At 37.1% G+C, this 19,542-nt stretch overlaps 2 long non-coding RNA genes across 2 annotated transcripts; both read left to right on the forward strand.

Moving 5' to 3' along the window:
• The first annotated feature begins 10,850 nt into the window (after nucleotides 1-10,850).
• Nucleotides 10,851-14,012, forward strand: LOC132633750 (uncharacterized). The gene is made up of 3 exons (XR_009579782.1): nucleotides 10,851-11,134; nucleotides 12,082-12,132; nucleotides 13,630-14,012. It is a non-coding gene; the product is annotated as an uncharacterized LOC132633750 (long non-coding RNA).
• Nucleotides 14,013-15,093: 1,081 nt separating this feature from the next.
• LOC132633751 (uncharacterized) lies at nucleotides 15,094-18,098 on the forward strand. Its single transcript, XR_009579783.1, has 3 exons — nucleotides 15,094-15,302; nucleotides 16,250-16,300; nucleotides 17,815-18,098. It is a non-coding gene; the product is annotated as an uncharacterized LOC132633751 (long non-coding RNA).
• Nucleotides 18,099-19,542: the final 1,444 nt, after the last annotated feature.

The raw sequence follows: 19,542 nt of genomic DNA on the forward strand, positions 1-19,542 counted from the left end.
GTATTGGTAACATCATGTGTCGGCGGTATGAACTGAGCCTTTGAAGAGGCGGCTGTAAACAAAAGAGGAGCATTTTGAGTAACTAGGTGGGCAATGGTTTCGGAATGAGCTGGTTGAGAAGTGGTAAAATAGTTTCCTTGGTTAAGTTCATCCAAATTTGGGAATGGAGGTGGCATAGGCAAAGTCTGACGAACCCCGTGAGATGGAGTCATATGTGGCGGAGTTTGAGAAAATGACCGATTTTGAAGTACCATGTGACTTAATTCAGCAACTCGTCGCTCCAGACGAGCAATGATCTCCAAATGTGTTTCTGGTTCATTAGAGGATGTGGGATCACTTGTGATCGGTAAACTAAGAGATGGCTCAGGTGAAGTGGTTGCATTGATCAAACTTTGCTCCATTTTAGAACGAGTCTTTTTAGTTAACCAGGTGATTAGTGATGAGTCAGAGTCTGATTTCTTGGCTCTAGACCGTGTGAAATATGGATGCTCCGCCAGTTCCCCTTTAGCACAAGTCAACCTTCTTGTTTTAAAAATAAGTTTGAAAGAAAAAAGATAAAATAAGAAAGAAAAAGAAAAACGAGTCAGTATACGGTAAGGACATGTTATTGCACATAAACACATTATTGCACATAATACATCGCGTTCTATAATGCAAGGGACCTCTTTATGCCAGAGGTAGGCCTAACGAACATTTGAAGGACAAACAAGTTTTTTATGTATCATTCCATAACTCTTCCTAAAACTAATTTATAAGAATAATAAAAATTTATTACATGTCAATTAATAATACAATTCAAAGTTAATCTAAGATATCTAATACTTCATCTCCACTGATTTCCTTTAGTTGTCTTCAACCCTCCGACATTAATTGGATGCTCCACGACAACCTGCAACAAAGTGTCAGTTTTTCCTGAAATATTTATCTATAGAGTACTAGGTCCACATATTCCACATATTTGTCCTTCAAATAATGCCCATAGATAGTGAATAGTGTCACTTAGAGTCATAGACTCATTTGGACATTTGGTAAGGTTGACTAATGAACTTAATACACCAAGGGTATTAAGCCTCCTAGGTTTAAAATGATGCATGTCCTTACAAGGTTTTGGTTTTCGCTCTACCTAGGTAGACTAAGAGTGGTTTTCCTATGACACAAGGCTCCCCCAAGCGGACAACTTGGGAGTGGAAAGTCCGTGGCCGTCGACTGCACCGCCGATCGACTAAATCCACAAGATCGATCCAACTAAAGGGGTAATTTAGTAGTGCACGGCCGCGAACCGCGAAACCGCTTTAAGTGTGTGAATTTGTGTGAATTTTCCAGGAGTGGAAGAAGTATGAGCGGAATGCCAATTTAAGGAAAGCAATAACATACATATTACATAGAAAAATTTACATAAGGAATAAAATACAAACACCCAAAAGCATATAAGGGAAAAGCAATAATGAAGGCAAAAAGAAAGCAAACAAGATATTCAACAAATTAACTATTAACCTAAGTCTGTTATGGTTAGAGCCTAAAGTCCCCAGCGGAGTGGCCAAGCTGTTATACCCCATTTTAAATCGAGTTAATTTAGGAGTACAACATATTGGTGATTCTTATTTATTTTGTTTTAAGGAGTCGTCACCTAATTAATTTAATGGTGAATTAAGACACCTAGAGATTAACTAAGGCAAAGTTAAAACTAAACCTCAATTAATAGTCTACTTAACCAGTGTGATTCTAGGTAAGGGCTCTATATTATCCTAAAGGGAAGGGTTTAGGCATCCTTTAGAATCCGTTAACTTACGGTTATCCGACCAAACTTGAGTTAATTAATTAAGAGGAGAATTTGTATAAAAGAGGACTTTGAATGCTATTTTAAATAAAACTTGTAAATATTACTAAGGCTTTAGACAAAATGTTGTTTAGAAATAAAGCTTATAACAGGTAGTTTGCATGAAAGAGAATTTTAAATGCTATTTAAAGAAAGCTTAAAATGTTGCTAAAATATAGTAAATGCAGTTGAAGATAAGATTTGTAGGAAATTTAATGATTTGCCTATAGATAATAGCTTTTGAGAAAAGGTTTAGCAATTTTAAACTTTGGGATAACTTATGTTGTATGAATGTGACAATGTAGAAGAATCTAGACTTATAAATAGAATTCAACAAGAAGTGAGTTTCCTTTATCCTTTTATTACTTCTTATTAATTATGCTTAATTAAAAGTATGCATGATTGATTCAAACTTGAGGAGTTATCTATAAAATATACTTTATATTTGCCTATTAGTGACTTCTTGGAATTTCTAGGATAGAAGGATAAAACACAATTCTTTTAATTCAAAATATGCAATCATGCTATTTTTTTTTTAGAATCAATTATTCGGAAAGTGAGTTGATCGCTAATTATCTTAGATTATCTACCCATTACTAAACCCACTAATGTCTCTAAGATTCATCTAACTTAGCAAAATAAAACATTAGACATACAAGTTAAGTGTAAAAGATAGAATAGGGGAGAGAGTTAAATGGGATCAGCCCATTTTTTAAAGACAACTACAATTTGTTTGCCATTGGGCTTGGCCCAGAATTCTTTTTTTGTATGCTTGCGGGCCGCTGCTGCTATATACATGTTATTGGGCTTTGGCCCAAAACTCGTTTCTTTCTTTTGAATATAAGTTGTGGACAGGACTGGAGAGAGGAATAATATTTTCGTTGGGCCTTGGCCCAACACTGAATGCGGATGACGAGTCTCTTGGACTCGTATGTGAGGTTCATGCATAAAAAGATACGAGAGAAAAAAGATTAGTATACAATCAACAATGCTAAACCTACATAATGTAAACTTGAACAAACAAATCAACGACTTGTATACATACTATACATATTTGAGTATTACTTTAACACCATATTACCTTTTGCAATGAGGAAATATCTGATGGTACAGGTAAGACCAGAATTCATACAACACGAAATATGGCATTAGCAGGGAAGTATGAATACCTATTTATGAGCAGACATGACAACATATATTCAAAGGCTAATCCCGGATCATTTTTATCACCACAACCAACCTCAACAAACATTACCATTATCTCTTAAAGAGGATAAATATCGTATATCACAGACTTGTAGATACTCATACTAGCATATTATCCCTTATTGAGTCAAGACATATTCTATACCAAATCCGAATCAGTTGATAGCAAACAGGCAGTGTTCATTAAAAGATCATATCAGGGGGCACTCCCAAGTCCAAAGTAATAGACTGCGTAGCTAGACTGATCCATTTAGGACTTAAGCATATAAACATGGTCAATCTATTCTTATTTATACCACACATGCAACCAGCCCTCATCCTAATCAGACAAACATACAACTAAGGCCTGCCATGAGCTTAACACTGGGTAGAGAAAGCAATACTGACTAAGACAAAATCGAAATCCAAACAAAATACCTTATGAATCAGGCCAGTTTCCTAACATGCAAGATTTTATTTTAGACATGTTTAGGTCAACAGATGATACTTGAATACCTTAAAGACAACACTTGAACACTTTAAAGCGACACGGAACCCATACTCAACACAGTTCTCAGCAAAACAATAGCTAAATGAAATAAGATTCCTTTGAAGGTTACTTAGTTTTAAAGCAGTCTTGGATAAAGAACAAAGACAGAAAAAACATTCAAAACAGCTTAGTGCACAAGGCTTTAGTAACTACCAAACCAGCACAGGGAGGGAATGTATCAACTCAACATAATTCTTAAAGAAAATACCAATTTGCCAAGATTGACCATATAGAATAAAAACATCAGGTTCAAAGTTTAGGGCAATGAAAAGGAAAACACACTCAAGGAACATACATTCCAGAGAACACTGATCAAAACAGATGACTCCTTAGAGTGCAAGATAGGCTATTTAGGTTGTCCAAATGCTAAATAGCAGCTTACACAATCCCAGCAGGTTCAAACCAATGTTCAAATTAAACACACAGAGGCAGGCAAATATGCAATGTCACAGATAACGAGCAGGGTATTTTGAATAGGGGACATAGGTTTAATAAGAAACGACAGCAAGAGTATACACTAACAAATGAAAGGCCAAAATCTGAACTACTTCCTCGTTAAACAGCCAAGTTTGAAACTACCACTAGCAATTATTTAATGGGCATTCAGCTGCTTCTTAACAAGATGAACATATATTTAAGACCACAACACAATTTGTAATGACATAGATTTGGAATACCATGGGCTTAAAAGAATGTGCTCGATCATAATTGAATCAATAGTAAAATCACAAACCACAATATTGCACCTACTAACAAAGTATTACTAAACTAATGCAGGTTCTGCCAACATAGCTTGAATCCAATCAACATCTAATCTTCTTTATGGAATGACCAACCTTGTTATGACAACCAAAATTAATCAGCATGGAATGCTTACTCGATATAATACTGATCTAAAGGACACTTAAGGCAGTTGATCTAACATGCTATACCAATCAACCAATTCAACTTTAATATAGCTAACTGCTGCAGGTAGGTCGAGCATAGAGGATCAGATTAAAGTAGTCTATGGGGGCCATGAAAACTGGGTCAAGCCGAGATGCCTAGGCAAATTCCATTATCAAACTGAAGCTAAAGTATTAGAAGAAGAGAAATTATTTATGCTGACAACATGAACAGGTTCACACATAATAAGCTTTCATATGCAAAAATGATTAAAGCAACTTGAATTAGATAGGAAGAACACAGCTCACACATTTTGAACCGACTAAAATCAAACTACTATGCCCAACATATCCAATGGCATAAAAAGAACTAATTGGATTGATTACATCCAAACTAATGTCCATATACAAATAGGTTTATCTATTAAACTGAGCTAATCAACTCTAACCAAACCGCATATAGAATAGCGACTGAAGGATGCGAAAAAAAATAGAAAAGGGGAATTACCTTCTCCGGGTGCAGCGAAGTGGGTACGGGGCTTCAGATCTACACTCAAACACCAACTCCGAATTTGTATAGATCCGAAACCGAACCCAGAACATAAAACGGACAGAAATGATTTGATATGCTTTTCTCAATCACCAAAATATATGACTACTGCAAATTGATATATTTTTTTTAGAGGGGATTTGGCAACAGAACTACTTGTTCTTCGGGAATTTTATCGATCCAAAAATCTCAGGTCCTAGGGGAGTTTTCAACAATAAAAAAAACTAGGTTCTAGGGGGTTTCACCTCTCCAAAAAAAAACATCAGGTTCTAGGGGGGTTTCACCAATCCAAAAACCAACTATTTCCTGGGGTAATCTCATGAATCCAAATCTCCCTTTTCGATTCCACTCCACCACTATTTATCGAGATATTCTAGGGTTTTTGTGTTGAAGAGAGAGAGAGAGAGGAGCGGGGGGGGGGGGGGGGGGGGGGGGACAGACGGAGGTGGAATGACAGTTAGCATGGGGGACAGGCATGGTGGAGGCGACAGTGGCGTGGGGGGACAGAAGAAGGTGGAGGCGTGGGAGTTGCGTGGAAGAGGAAAGGAGAGGAGAAAGAGAAAGGGGGGTGGCGACTTGCATAAAAAATGAAAAATGAACAAGGAACCCTAAAGGTTCCTTGTTAAACGAAAGGCGGGTCGGGTATTATTTAAAGTTGGGCTGGTCCGGGTTTAAATGGGTAATGGGCTGGGCAATTAAAATATGGATTGGGCATTAAAATGGACTGGTAAAAATAAAATGTGGACTGGTTCTGAATTGGTCCGAAAATAGTATGATTGATTGGGCTACTACATTTAAATAAAAGACCTATTTAAATAACTTGTGTTAAAATATTACTTAATATAAAATATGTAATTATTAGTGCTCAGATAAAAAATGGCGTTGTAATGGCCATGCAATAATATGTCAAAAATCCACAGTAAATAAACACTATTATCTAATCATGCAAAGATAAATGCGATGCGTGTGCGTAAGCTGGCAAAAATGCCGAAATGATAAAATTGTGAATTATAATAATAATAATAATAATAATAATAATAATATTAATAATAATAGGTAACTGCAATAGAATAATAAAACGTGGGTATTGATAAAAGGCTAATAATTATAGTAAAAAATACAAATATATATTTTATAATTTTCCAAAAATATTAGAAGCGTAAACAGGTATTTCGGAGGAGAGGCGGGACAAAATTGGGTGTCAACAATGGTAATTCGTGTTGATTATTCTATTGAGTCTTTGAAAATGTTTTTAAATTGCATATAGTTTCTCACTACTCTGCTCGTGCCTGCCTCAATATGTCTTTCACTGAGTCCCGGGCCAGGATATGTATTCGTGCACAGTTTCACTGCATTGTTCACCGAGTCCCTCACTAGAGGGCCGGGTACGGTATATATATATATATTATGGTGTTATGCTGTGTTATGGTGTTATGCTATGTTATGGAGTTATGCTGTGTTACGGAGTTATGCTGTGTTCTGGAGTATGCTGTGTTATGGCGCCAAAGACGGGGTGGCGACCATGTTCACCGAGTCCCATAATGGGCCGGATATGATATGTGATATTGACATGCATGATTTATGTTTCAAAGGCAAGCATTTTGGTATTATGGTTGTTGTACTCGTTTTCTGTACTCCTTATTTCCGTTATGATCCTGTTTACTGTATTTCATGCTTTACATGCTCAGTACATATTCCGTACTGACCCCCTTTCTTCGGGGGGGGGGGGGGGGGGGCTGCGTTTCATGCCCGCAGGTGCAGATACTCGCTTTGGTGATCCGCCAGCTTTGGACTCCCTTTCTACTGTCTTGGAGAGCTCCGTTGTTCCGGAGTCTAGACTTTTGGTTTGAATCTTATGATATATATATGTATATGCTATCCAGGGGTACGACGGGGCCCTGTCCCGTCATATTTTGCTATTCGTACTCTTAGAGTTCTGTAGACATATGTGTGGGTTGTGTATGGGTTCTGTTCAGCTGTGTCTATACGATGTGCTGTGGTATGATGTTCGTCTCTAGTAGCAGCCTTGTCGGCTTGCATACGATATTGATATGTGATGGCGGCCTTGTCGGCTTGCGTATTATTTCATGATATGATTAGTTGTGACTCCTCAGGAGACCATTGATCTGGAAGTATATATATATATATATGATGTTACGAACTTTGGAGTTCCTTTATAAGTTTCCGTATTGTCGTAGTTTCAGTTTGATGTTATATGTAACAGGTTGGAAACCGGAGCCCCCACATTTTTTAACTGATCGGAGTTGCTCTTGAGCCTCTGACAATACGCAGACGCGTTCGAGAAGTCTTCCATCCTAGTTGTAGAAAACTCTTGTTCGAGCATAACGGCACGAGAGTTTTGATGGTTCTGGAAGATATCACGTAAGCGATCCCAGGCTTCCATGGCCGTTGCTCCAGGTTCAAGAATTGTAGTAAGGAGGTCATTCGAAATCGTAGAATAAATCCACTGGAGCACAGTCGCATCAAAGGTCGACCAAAGTTCTTTGTCGTCATCGGAGGGAGGGGTTGCCTGCTTCCCTTTCTCTGGTGCGATGATATGGTGTATGACCCTATGGGATATGGCGTGGATCCTAAACAATTCCGCCCATGTGCCGTATTGTGCATTCTCCATTTCAAGAACCACAGGAATGTGATTACGGATGTTGAAAACGGCGAAAGCGGGGTGGAAGGAAGATTTAGAGGTGGACATGGTGGCAGAAAAAAAAATGAGAGAGGTGGCAGCCGACGGAGCTAGGGCAGCGGAGAGGAGAGAGGAGAGGAAAAAGAAGAAAACCCTAGACTTCTGATACCATGAAAGAATATTTTTCGTAGTTTCCTTTCATTCCTTGAATTGGTTAATATACAAAAATATCCTACTCAAAATAGGAGAGTATAAAATATTACAAAATATTCTATCCTAAATAAGAGATTACAAAATATTACAAAATATTTACATAATATATCAGCGAGGAATAATTAAATTTCCTAAGAGGGGTTGAACGGGTTTTTAATTAACTTACCATATTAGGTTAATCAAGTTGGATTTGCAATCCATAAAAAATGGAAGAAAAGGGAATACATCATATGCATGCCATTAAATTTTTGTCATAATCTTGTCATTGATTTTGCTATAAAACCCCCTAAACCTTCAACACCATTATTTGTACAAACCATTAAACACTTTGCTTCATATGAAGAGGGTCATAAGAAAGGTCATATGAGTGAAAGGAGACTCCCATATATAATTTTTCTACAAGTTGATTTGTGAGTTTTAATTTTTTCTTATGTATTTTGAATGCTTATATTTTTGACTTAAGCATGCACGTCATACACTATGTAGAATGAGAGTTTTTAAGGGCTTCTCTTATACAACCGCATGACAGACAAAGAATCTTGGTAAGACTATGTAGAATGAGAGTTTTTAAGGAATGAAGGAAGTTAGTAAATTCTTGTTCTCCTCCCTCACTTATCTTTATTTTAAAGTTCGTTTAATTTAATTATTTGGGGTTGTCACGATAATAAAATTAAAGCATTTAAGGTTCAATCTTTGTTCAGTATGGAGTTTAGTTATTGCAAATTCATACCAGTATTTGGTGTTATACAAAAATATTAATTTAAACAGTTAAAATTAAGATGATTAAGAAAGGAGAGAGTTTTTTTGTTAATCTTATCATATTGACAGTTTTGAGGAATCTGCTCCTAGATTCCTAGATATATAGCTCATTGATGGAGCCTTCTTGTACCGAAAATGAAAGAGGCTAAATGATCTGTAGAAGTCGTGGGTTGTCAAAATACATCATTGGCGACATTTTAATTCCTTGTCCACTATTTACAGTATTTTTTGAAAAACAAATTTAGGAATAAAGAATATATATCAAAGAAAAGTCTAGCTATTTGAGTCATTTTTCCCATTGCTACTTGGTACAAATTGGCCAATAACATTAGTGAATGAGATGAAAATGTGAAAGAGAGCAACTATTTAAACATACTGAGATAAGATCTTACGTAATGAATAAGTTGTACATATCTACAATTCTTGAAACAAATTTATTGTCACGACCCAAACAGTAGGTTGAGCAGGCACCCACACATTCTCTTCTTGTGGGCGAACCTCTCCCTTACCAACATACAATCTAACAAGCGGAAGATTAATAAAATATTAATAAGTCTCCAAATATTATAAATAAGATAATCAGTGTGCAGGGGCGGATGCAGTAAGAGGCCAGGGTGTTCACCCGAACACCCTGGATAAAAAATTACAGTGTATATTTAGGGTAAATTTTTTGTGTTCATGTACATATATTAACTTTTGAACACCCTGAACATATATTACAATATATATTTAGGTCCAGTTATTTTTCCGAACACCCTGAGTGAAAATTCTAGATCCGCCACTGTCAGTGTGGAAAACATAACTACTCAAGGCATCTTGTCTATATGAGCACAAGAGTTACTAAATAATACATAAGTCTGAAGAATAAATACATAAGTCTAAATATGAGTATCACTGTCTGAAATAAGGATAGATAACAATAATAGATGGAAACTCGGGCTGCAGATCTGGCAGTGGCTCACCCTAAGTCTCCAAATGGAATCGCCTTAGAATCACTCACGAGGGCCTGAGTTAGAACCTATCACAAACTCTACACCCTGAAAAGAAGTGTAGCAAGGTAGCATCAGTACAAATAACACGCATTGAGTAGGCATCATAGGCCGACAACAGCTAGTTGACATAAATAAAAGAAAGACATAACAAGTAAGCAATTAAGCATTCAACACCAACAAAATGGTATTAGTAAGTTTCCAATTATAGAAGTCATAGCCTAAGTGAAGTGTCTACTCCCCAATTTAGCAAGTTCAAGTAAGGTTTCACATCACAGTACATAAATCAATATTTAATCCAATACATAAGACAAAAAATCAGGAAGAGGTAGAAGATGCAATGCAAATGGATGGTGTGCAATGCAATGGCCATAACAATCCTATACACACATGAAAGCGGGCAGAAATCCTCCACGCCTCGTCAGTCATGACCTATGGGGGACTCGCGAAGTCCATATACCCTCGTCATTCTACATTCAACCAGGACATGGCTTCCATATATCAGCCACTCCGTACATATTCTAGAGGCAACTTACAAATCAAACTTGTTCGCGTTCCTTCCGCTCCGGTAATGACCTTGGATCACAGATTTCCATCTCTCTTTAACAATCCGACAAGATTTTGGATATTTCCTTTCTCACTTATCATCATTAATACCAATCACAGTTATGTCAATGTATCACATGAAATGAGTATGAATGTCATGCATAATATCAACACCAGCAGCAAAACATGATCAAGAATCGCATTTGTGACTTTTATAAGCATATATCATAAAGTAACTCATTATTTGTTATATCCCGTATTTTTTTTTTTCGTCAGATTATTTGTAAGCTGAGGTGGGGCCCACACATCGAGATTTTTTTTGGACATCTGAAAAGTCATATGAATCACATATGTGAAGTTAAACACAACTCAAGAAGGACCCTTGGGCCAAATCAAAGTGGAAGTCCTCCAAACGAATATTTTTAAGAAAACGTTTTCGGGTGATCTGACTTCTAGGGGCAGAAACGGTATTATAAGTTTGGAATTTGGAAAATACCAAGAAATAGAAGTTGTAGATAATTGAATTAGCTTTCCAACCATAGGTCGTGGGTTCCCAGGTGACATCGGTGCAAGGAGATATGGACGTTTTAAGGTCGAAAGGTCAGTGGGCTGGGCCCAACTCGGGATCAACCGAGTTGGCCCAAAAAAAAAAAAACGAATTAAGGCCCAAAGAGAGAAGGGTGGCCGGCCAAGCCTAAGGCCCAAACCATGATTCTAATATTTCCCATGTGCTAAAATGAATATAAGGGTCATTTATCCATTAGAAAGTTCTTGAAACATAGAAGAGAAAAACAAAGCAACAAGAAGAGCAAATTAGAAGGCCATACACGGCCATGACCCAAGAAAATTCACCCCTTAAAATCTTCTCCCAAAAATTATTTTCTTGTGGTATTCCTACTAATTCAAGGGTCCTTTACAACTTGGTGTAATTATTTTGGAAGAAAGAACACTTGTTTCTTCAAGTTGACAACTTGGTCAAGTGAAGAAGATTGTAGAAAAAGGTAAGAATTAATCCCTTTTTATTATGTTATGAAGGTTGGTTTATGTTGTAGCATGTAGAAATGAGTAGAATTTATGGAAATATGGAAGTTTACAAAGTGGGTGTGCATATATGTAAGTGGACATATATGTATATTGTTGTATAAATAATATGAGTTGAATTTTATGTTGTATTCTAGTTGTGGTTATGGTGAAATTTATATTGGAAATGGAAGAAAATGGTTCAAGTTGGCATGGAAAATTATTGGGAATAGTTATAGGAAATTATATGATTTTAATGAAGTTTTTATGTAATTATAGAAGTGGAGTTTTAAATGTGAATTATTATGTTAGTTGGTGAATTTGGAAGGATAATAGTCCATATTGGCATGAAAGATTGGTTGTTAAGTGGTTATGAGAAGTTTTGTGATTTTATGATAGATTTATGTAATTATGAAAATGAAATTATTAAGGTGCAAATTATGATTATGGTTGATGAAATTGGAAGATGGAAATATGTTATGAATATGTAGATTGAAGATTAGAAGTTTTGGATGGATTATGGTTTTGGTGGAAAGTTTGTATATTTTGTATATCTTCTGAATATTTGGTAGAAATGATACGAAATGCTTCCGAATTATATTGTAATGATCTTGATTAGTAATGAATGTAAAAACATTGAGATTGGTTTTGGAAATGTGAAGTTGGAATGAAAGCTATTGCATCATGTTGGAAAGAAGACTAGTTGTGTTATATTGTGTTTTGTAGTCATGGTTGTTGTCATTGTGTTGATAGTTTGGCCGGGTTGAATTCCCGGATTGTTGTTGAAAAAAAAAATTGGCTAAGTTGAATTTTGGGGATGGTGTATTTATAGGGGAGATGCTGCCCAAATTTTTGTAGACAAGTATTGGTTAAGATTGAAATCTTAAAGCCTTACAATTAACATTTGGTAATTGTGACCAAATTGTAGATTTTGGCGAACTTGAAACTTGATTTTGGAGACGTGTATGAATCGGAAAAGGTATGTAAGGCTTCACCCTTCCTTCTATGGCATGTCTTAAACGTAATAAGTTGGATACGAGCCTCGGGGACAACTCTATTCTCCGAAATCCGCACCCAAAGTTTTCCCTTTTTCATTTAGTAGAATTGAATTAAATATTGTATGAAATGTTGAAAAATTGCCTAAACATCTAGAACTTGCACAAATAGGACCCGACTACCTTAAAACCCACACAAGTGACGTCATGAAATATAATGTACGTAAATTTGGTACGCCGCCTCATTTGACCCGAGGTGGGCCCATTATTCCCGGATTTTCCCTATTGCTCCGTTTGACTTATTTTGGAGTAGAATCCAAAGGAAACTTTTGATCCTCGTTCCGATTATCAAACGATAAGTACTGTACCATTCTAATGGAAATATGTATATGTATATAAAATATATATATGTATATAAGATATGTAAAAGTATATAAGACATGTATATGTATATAAGATATATATATATATATATATGTTTATAAAATATGTACATGATATACGTATATGTATACGATGAAAGATCCAGAGCGCTATAGACGCTGATATATGTACGTGATACACGTATATGTATATGATAAAAGATCCAGAGCGCTATAGTCGCTGATATACGTACATGATACCAGTATATGTATATGATAAAAGATTCAGAGCGCTATAGACGCTGATATATGTACATGATGTATGCATATGTATACGGGGAAGATGGGAATAAGGGCAGAGCGTTATACACGCATATCCACCTGATCAGTTGGCATTACATGACATGATATCGTCCCGGACGCGGGATGCCCGGACGCGGGATGTGTATTTATGGCTAAATGGATCGGCTGCCGACGCCTCGGCAATATGACATGTTCTATTTTTATATATATATGAACAAGAAAAGATTTTCAACGGAAAGCTAAGCTATGATATGATATGCTATGATACGCTATGCCATGATATGATACGCTACGACAAGCTATGCTATGATATGATAAGCTATGCTATGATATGACAAGTTACGCTATGGCATGATACCCTATGACACACTATACTATGACATTGACATGATATAACACGACACGACATGCTGTAGTAAGACATGACATTACACGATATAATATGCCATGATAAGACACGATAGGATACGACCTGATATGCCACGATAGGATACGACCTGATATGCCACGATAGGATACGATAGGGCACGATAGGACACGATACGACAAGATACGACATAATATAAGTTCTATTTTCTACGTTCATGGAGGGGAAACGTTTTTAAAAGGGAAACACAAGCCATGCATGATAGCCGCCCAAAAAGGGGCCTTCCTATGTACAGGTTACTTTCTTTCCTCGTTATATGTCCTGTGACTCCATGATATTATTAATCGCACTCTATGTTATTTCTTGCATTGTCTTCCATGCCTTACATACTCGGTACACTATTCGTACTGACGTCCCTTCTTGTGGACGCTGCGTTTCATGCCGCGCAGGTCAGCAGACAGGTGGACTTGATCCTTAGGAGCTCTACCAGCGGTACTCTACAGTGCTCCAGTTGTTCCGGAGCCTCACTTCCGCGGTACTATTTTGTGTATGTATATTCGGGCACGGTAGTACCCGGCCCTTTCTATGTATAAGTGTACTATGTCTAGAGGCTCGTAGACAGATACGTACAGTCAGTCAGGTACAGATATATGTATAGTGTTTTGGCATGTTAATATTGTTGTACAAGGTAATAACGGAGTTTATTAGTTTATGTTCAAGGAAAAGATGGCTCGGTTTACACGGCTTGCTAAGAGGTACAGGTAATACGATAGATAAGGGGTGCTCGGTACAAGTATCGGGTACTCGTCACGGCCCCTAGTCGGGTCGTGACAGAAGTGGTATCAGAGCAGTTCAGTCCTAGGGGTTTGTCTACGAGCCGTGTCCAGTAGAGTCCTGTTTATGGGTGTGTAGCGCGCCACATTTATAAACAGGAGGCTACGGGGCATATAGGGATTGTTGACCTTCTTGGTATCTTAGATCGTGCGATAGAGCTGAGTTATAAGAAAATGAAATTCCTTATATGAGCTTTACATACGACAGGAGAAGGCAAGGGATGACATGGAAAGTCATAAAGGTAAGTTTTGAAGTATTTATTTTGTTATCTAAAAGTTGAAAGTTCAGAATGGCTGGAATGTGTTATATAGCTGTATGCTTTGTAAGGTATTGTTGATATTGTTGATATTTGTCGCGTACAGATTCTGAATAGTAAGGATGATAAAGGAAAATAGGGTAAAGGATAAGGAATGGGCATGAAGAAAAGGACGACTAAAAAAAAAAAAAAAAAAGGGACCCTCCCCGAAGTATTATAATACACTATGAGGCCAGTTTGACATTCGAGGACGAATGTTCTAAAGGGGGGGAGGATGTTATATCCCGTATTTTTTTTTTCGTCAGATTATTTGTAAGCTGAGGTGGGGCCCACACATCGAGATTTTTTTTGGACATCTGAAAAGTCATATGAATCACATATGTGAAGTTAAACACAACTCAAGAAGGACCCTTGGGCCAAATCAAAGTGGAAGTCCTCCAAACGAATATTTTTAAGAAAACGTTTTCGGGTGATCTGACTTCTAGGGGCAAAAACGGTATTATAAGTTTGGAATTTGGAAAATACCAAGAAATAGAAGTTGTAGATTATTGAATTAGCTTTCCAACCATAGGTCGTGGGTTCCCAGGTGACATCGGTGCAAGGAGATATGGACGTTTTAAGGTCGAAAGGTCAGTGGGCTAGGCCCAACTCGGGATCAACCGAGTTGGCCCAAAAAAAAAAAAAAACGAATTAAGGCCCAAAGAGAGAAGGGTGGCCGGCCAAGCCTAAGGCCAAAACCATGATTCTAATATTTCCCATGTGCTAAAATGAATATAAGGGTCATTTATCCATTAGAAAGTTCTTGAAACATAGAAGAGAAAAACAAAGCAACAAGAAGAGCAAATTAGAAGGCCATACACGGCCATGACCCAAGAAAATTCACCCCTTAAAATCTTCTCCCAAAAATTATTTTCTTGTGGTATTCCTACTAATTCAAGGGTCCTTTACAACTTGGTGTAATTATTTTGGAAGAAAGAACACTTGTTTCTTCAAGTTGACAACTTGGTCAAGTGAAGAAGATTGTAGAAAAAGGTAAGAATTAATCCCTTTTTATTATGTTATGAAGGTTGGTTTATGTTGTAGCATGTAGAAATGAGTAGAATTTATGGAAATATGGAAGTTTACAAAGTGGGTGTGCATATATGTAAGTGGACATATATGTATATTGTTGTATAAATAATATGAGTTGAATTTTATGTTGTATTTTAGTTGTGGTTATGGTGAAATTTATATTGGAAATGGAAGAAAATGGTTCAAGTTGGCATGGAAAATTATTGGGAATAGTTATAGGAAATTATATGATTTTAATGAAGTTTTTATGTAATTATAGAAGTGGAGTTTTAAATGTGAATTATTATGTTAGTTGGTGAATTTGGAAGGATAATAGTCCATATTGGCATGAAAGATTGGTTGTTAAGTGGTTATGAGAAGTTTTGTGATTTTATGATAGATTTATGTAATTATGAAAATGAAATTATTAAGGTGCAAATTATGATTATGGTTGATGAAATTGGAAGATGGAAATATGTTATGAATATGTAGATTGAAGATTAGAAGTTTTGGATGGATTATGGTTTTGGTGGAAAGTTTGTATATTTTGTATATCTTCTGAATATTTGGTAGAAATGATACGAAATGCTTCCGAATTATATTGTAATGATCTTGATTAGTAATGAATGTAAAAACATTGAGATTGGTTTTGGAAATGTGAAGTTGGAATGAAAGCTATTGCATCATGTTGGAAAGAAGACTAGTTGTGTTATATTGTGTTTTGTAGTCATGGTTGTTGTCATTGTGTTGATAGTTTGGCCGGGTTGAATTCCCGGATTGTTGTTGAAAAAAAAAATTGGCTAAGTTGAATTTTGGGGATGGTGTATTTATAGGGGAGATGCTGCCCAAATTTTTGTAGACAAGTATTGGTTAAGATTGAAATCTTAAAGCCTTACAATTAACATTTGGTAATTGTGACCAAATTGTAGATTTTGGCGAACTTGAAACTTGATTTTGGAGACGTGTATGAATCGGAAAAGGTATGTAAGGCTTCACCCTTCCTTCTATGGCATGTCTTAAACGTAATAAGTTGGATACGAGCCTCGGGGACAACTCTATTCTCCGAAATCCGCACCCAAAGTTTCCCCTTTTTCATTTAGTAGAATTGAATTAAATATTGTATGAAATGTTGAAAAATTGCCTAAACATCTAGAACTTGCACAAATAGGACCCGACTACCTTAAAACCCACACAAGTGACGTCATGAAATATAATGTACGTAAATTTGGTACGCCGCCTCATTTGACCCGAGGTGGGCCCATTATTCCCGGATTTTCCCTATTGCTCCGTTTGACTTATTTTGGAGTAGAATCCAAAGGAAACTTTTGATCCTCGTTCCGATTATCAAACGATAAGTACTGTACCATTCTAATGGAAATATGTATATGTATATAAAATATATATATGTATATAAGATATGTAAAAGTATATAAGACATGTATATGTATATAAGATATATATATATATATATATATGTTTATAAAATATGTACATGATATACGTATATGTATACGATGAAAGATCCAGAGCGCTATAGACGCTGATATATGTACGTGATACACGTATATGTATATGATAAAAGATCCAGAGCGCTATAGTCGCTGATATACGTACATGATACCAGTATATGTATATGATAAAAGATTCAGAGCGCTATAGACGCTGATATATGTACATGATGTATGCATATGTATACGGGGAAGATGGGAATAAGGGCAGAGCGTTATACACGCATATCCACCTGATCAGTTGGAGTTACATGACATGATATCGTCCCGGACGCGGGATGCCCGGACGCGGGATGCCCGGACGCGGGATGTGTATTTATGGCTAAATGGATCGGCTGCCGACGCCTCGGCAATATGACATGTTCTATTTTTATATATATATGAACAAGAAAAGATTTTCAACGGAAAGCTAAGCTATGATATGATATGCTATGATACGCTATGCCATGATATGATACGCTACGACAAGCTATGCTATGATATGATAAGCTATGCTATGATATGACAAGTTACGCTATGGCATGATACCCTATGACACACTATACTATGACATTGACATGATATAACACGACACGACATGCTGTAGTAAGACATGACATTACACGATATAATATGCCATGATAAGACACGATAGGATACGACCTGATATGCCACGATAGGATACGACCTGATATGCCACGATAGGATACGATAGGGCACGATAGGACACGATACGACAAGATACGACATAATATAAGTTCTATTTTCTACGTTCATGGAGGGGAAACGTTTTTAAAAGGGAAAGACAAGCCATGCATGATAGCCGCCCAAAAAGGGGCCTTCCTATGTACAGGTTACTTTCTTTCCTCGTTATATGTCCTGTGACTCCATGATATTATTAATCGCACTCTATGTTATTTCTTGCATTGTCTTCCATGCCTTACATACTCGGTACACTATTCGTACTGACGTCCCTTCTTGTGGACGCTGCGTTTCATGCCGCGCAGGTCAGCAGACAGGTGGACTTGATCCTTAGGAGCTCTACCAGCGGTACTCTACAGTGCTCCAGTTGTTCCGGAGCCTCACTTCCGCGGTACTATTTTGTGTATGTATATTCGGGCACGGCAGTACCCGGCCCTTTCTATGTATAAGTGTACTATGTCTAGAGGCTCGTAGACAGATACGTACAGTCAGTCAGGTACAGATATATGTATAGTGTTTTGGCATGTTAATATTGTTGTACAAGGTAATAACGGAGTTTATTAGTTTATGTTCAAGGAAAAAATGGCTCGGTTTACACGGCTTGCTAAGAGGTACAGGTAATACGATAGATAAGGGGTGCTCGGTACAAGTATCGAGTACTCGTCACGGCCCCTAGTCGGGTCGTGACATTATTCCTTCCTTTTCCGATGATAAGTGACATAATAATATAAGAGATATGAATGCATCATAAGCACAACAATAGCAAATAGGATAACAAGCCCAATCATATCAAATAACGGCGGCAAGCCCAATCATATAGCAATGGTGACAAGCCCAAATCATATAACAAATGCGACAAGCCCAAATCATATATCAATGGAGACAAGCCCAAATCATATATCAATGGAGACAAGCCCAATCATATAACAATGGCGACAAGACCAATCATATCAATCAACAATATCAACCTAATAATATGCATCCAACTTCTTACCCGAAGATTTTACATGCTTTCGCCGTCACAAGATCTCTACATATGTTTCACTAAATGGAGTCTAAATAAAAGATAAGTCGTAACCTACCTCTTGCTGAACAGGTGCCACGAACAATCACGGGAGAGCCTTACCCTTGCGAAGAGCCTCTGAATACTCAACCTCTGAATACTCAAAGTCTAACCAGAATCAAAATCTAAGTTAGAAATGGAAACTAACAATACCCATATTGCTACATAATCGTTCTAATCGCAAAATAACTTTTAAGAGAGAGAAAATCGGCCCACAAGGGTAAAACGGAAATTTTAAAGGTAGAATTTGTAACCCAACAAATATGTTCAATACTATCCTCCAATTGCACATTAGACACCTTAATCCTTCAATTTCATCATTAGAACCAAAACCCCCAATTTAGACATAAACCCTAATCATCCATAATCACTTTCTTAATCTAGACTAGAGTTTCAAGCTTACAATTCATTAATTCATGAAATACCATCCTAATATTAGCAAGATTCATCAATAACACTGATTTGTGAAGCCTAGATTTCAAATACCAAAAACAAGGTTTGAAGGTCATCTTCTCCAACCAACCCCATTCATTTCCACCATTGATTTCAAGCCTAGGATGGTAAATAATCACAAGCTAAGGTAGAAGATCTTACCCCAAAGATGAAACAACCTCAAAGACTCTTCAATTCGCTCTTAATGCTCTTTAGACCAAAGATTTAGCTAATGAGGGAAATGGGTTCAAACTTAGGAAATAAAAAGGGTTCCGATTCAGCGATCCCGCTCCCACGACCAAGGGATCCGCTGTAGTGAAAGCGCCTCGACGGAAAATCATCCGTTGGGGAGGAATTCATTAAATATTCAAGAATTTTCCACAAAAAGATAGGCTCCGCTGAAGAGGACATGCTACGAGTAAAGAGTCTTGCTGAGGCGAGACACCAGAAACCGGTGAAATTCTGGTTTCACCATGTTCACCCCAAAATCCCGACATCAATTCGAGGCCCCCCCGGATACAAACCAGATATGCACAAA

This window comes from Lycium barbarum, chromosome 3 (assembly GCF_019175385.1).
Source record: "Lycium barbarum isolate Lr01 chromosome 3, ASM1917538v2, whole genome shotgun sequence".
Taxonomy (NCBI): Eukaryota; Viridiplantae; Streptophyta; class Magnoliopsida; order Solanales; family Solanaceae; genus Lycium; species Lycium barbarum.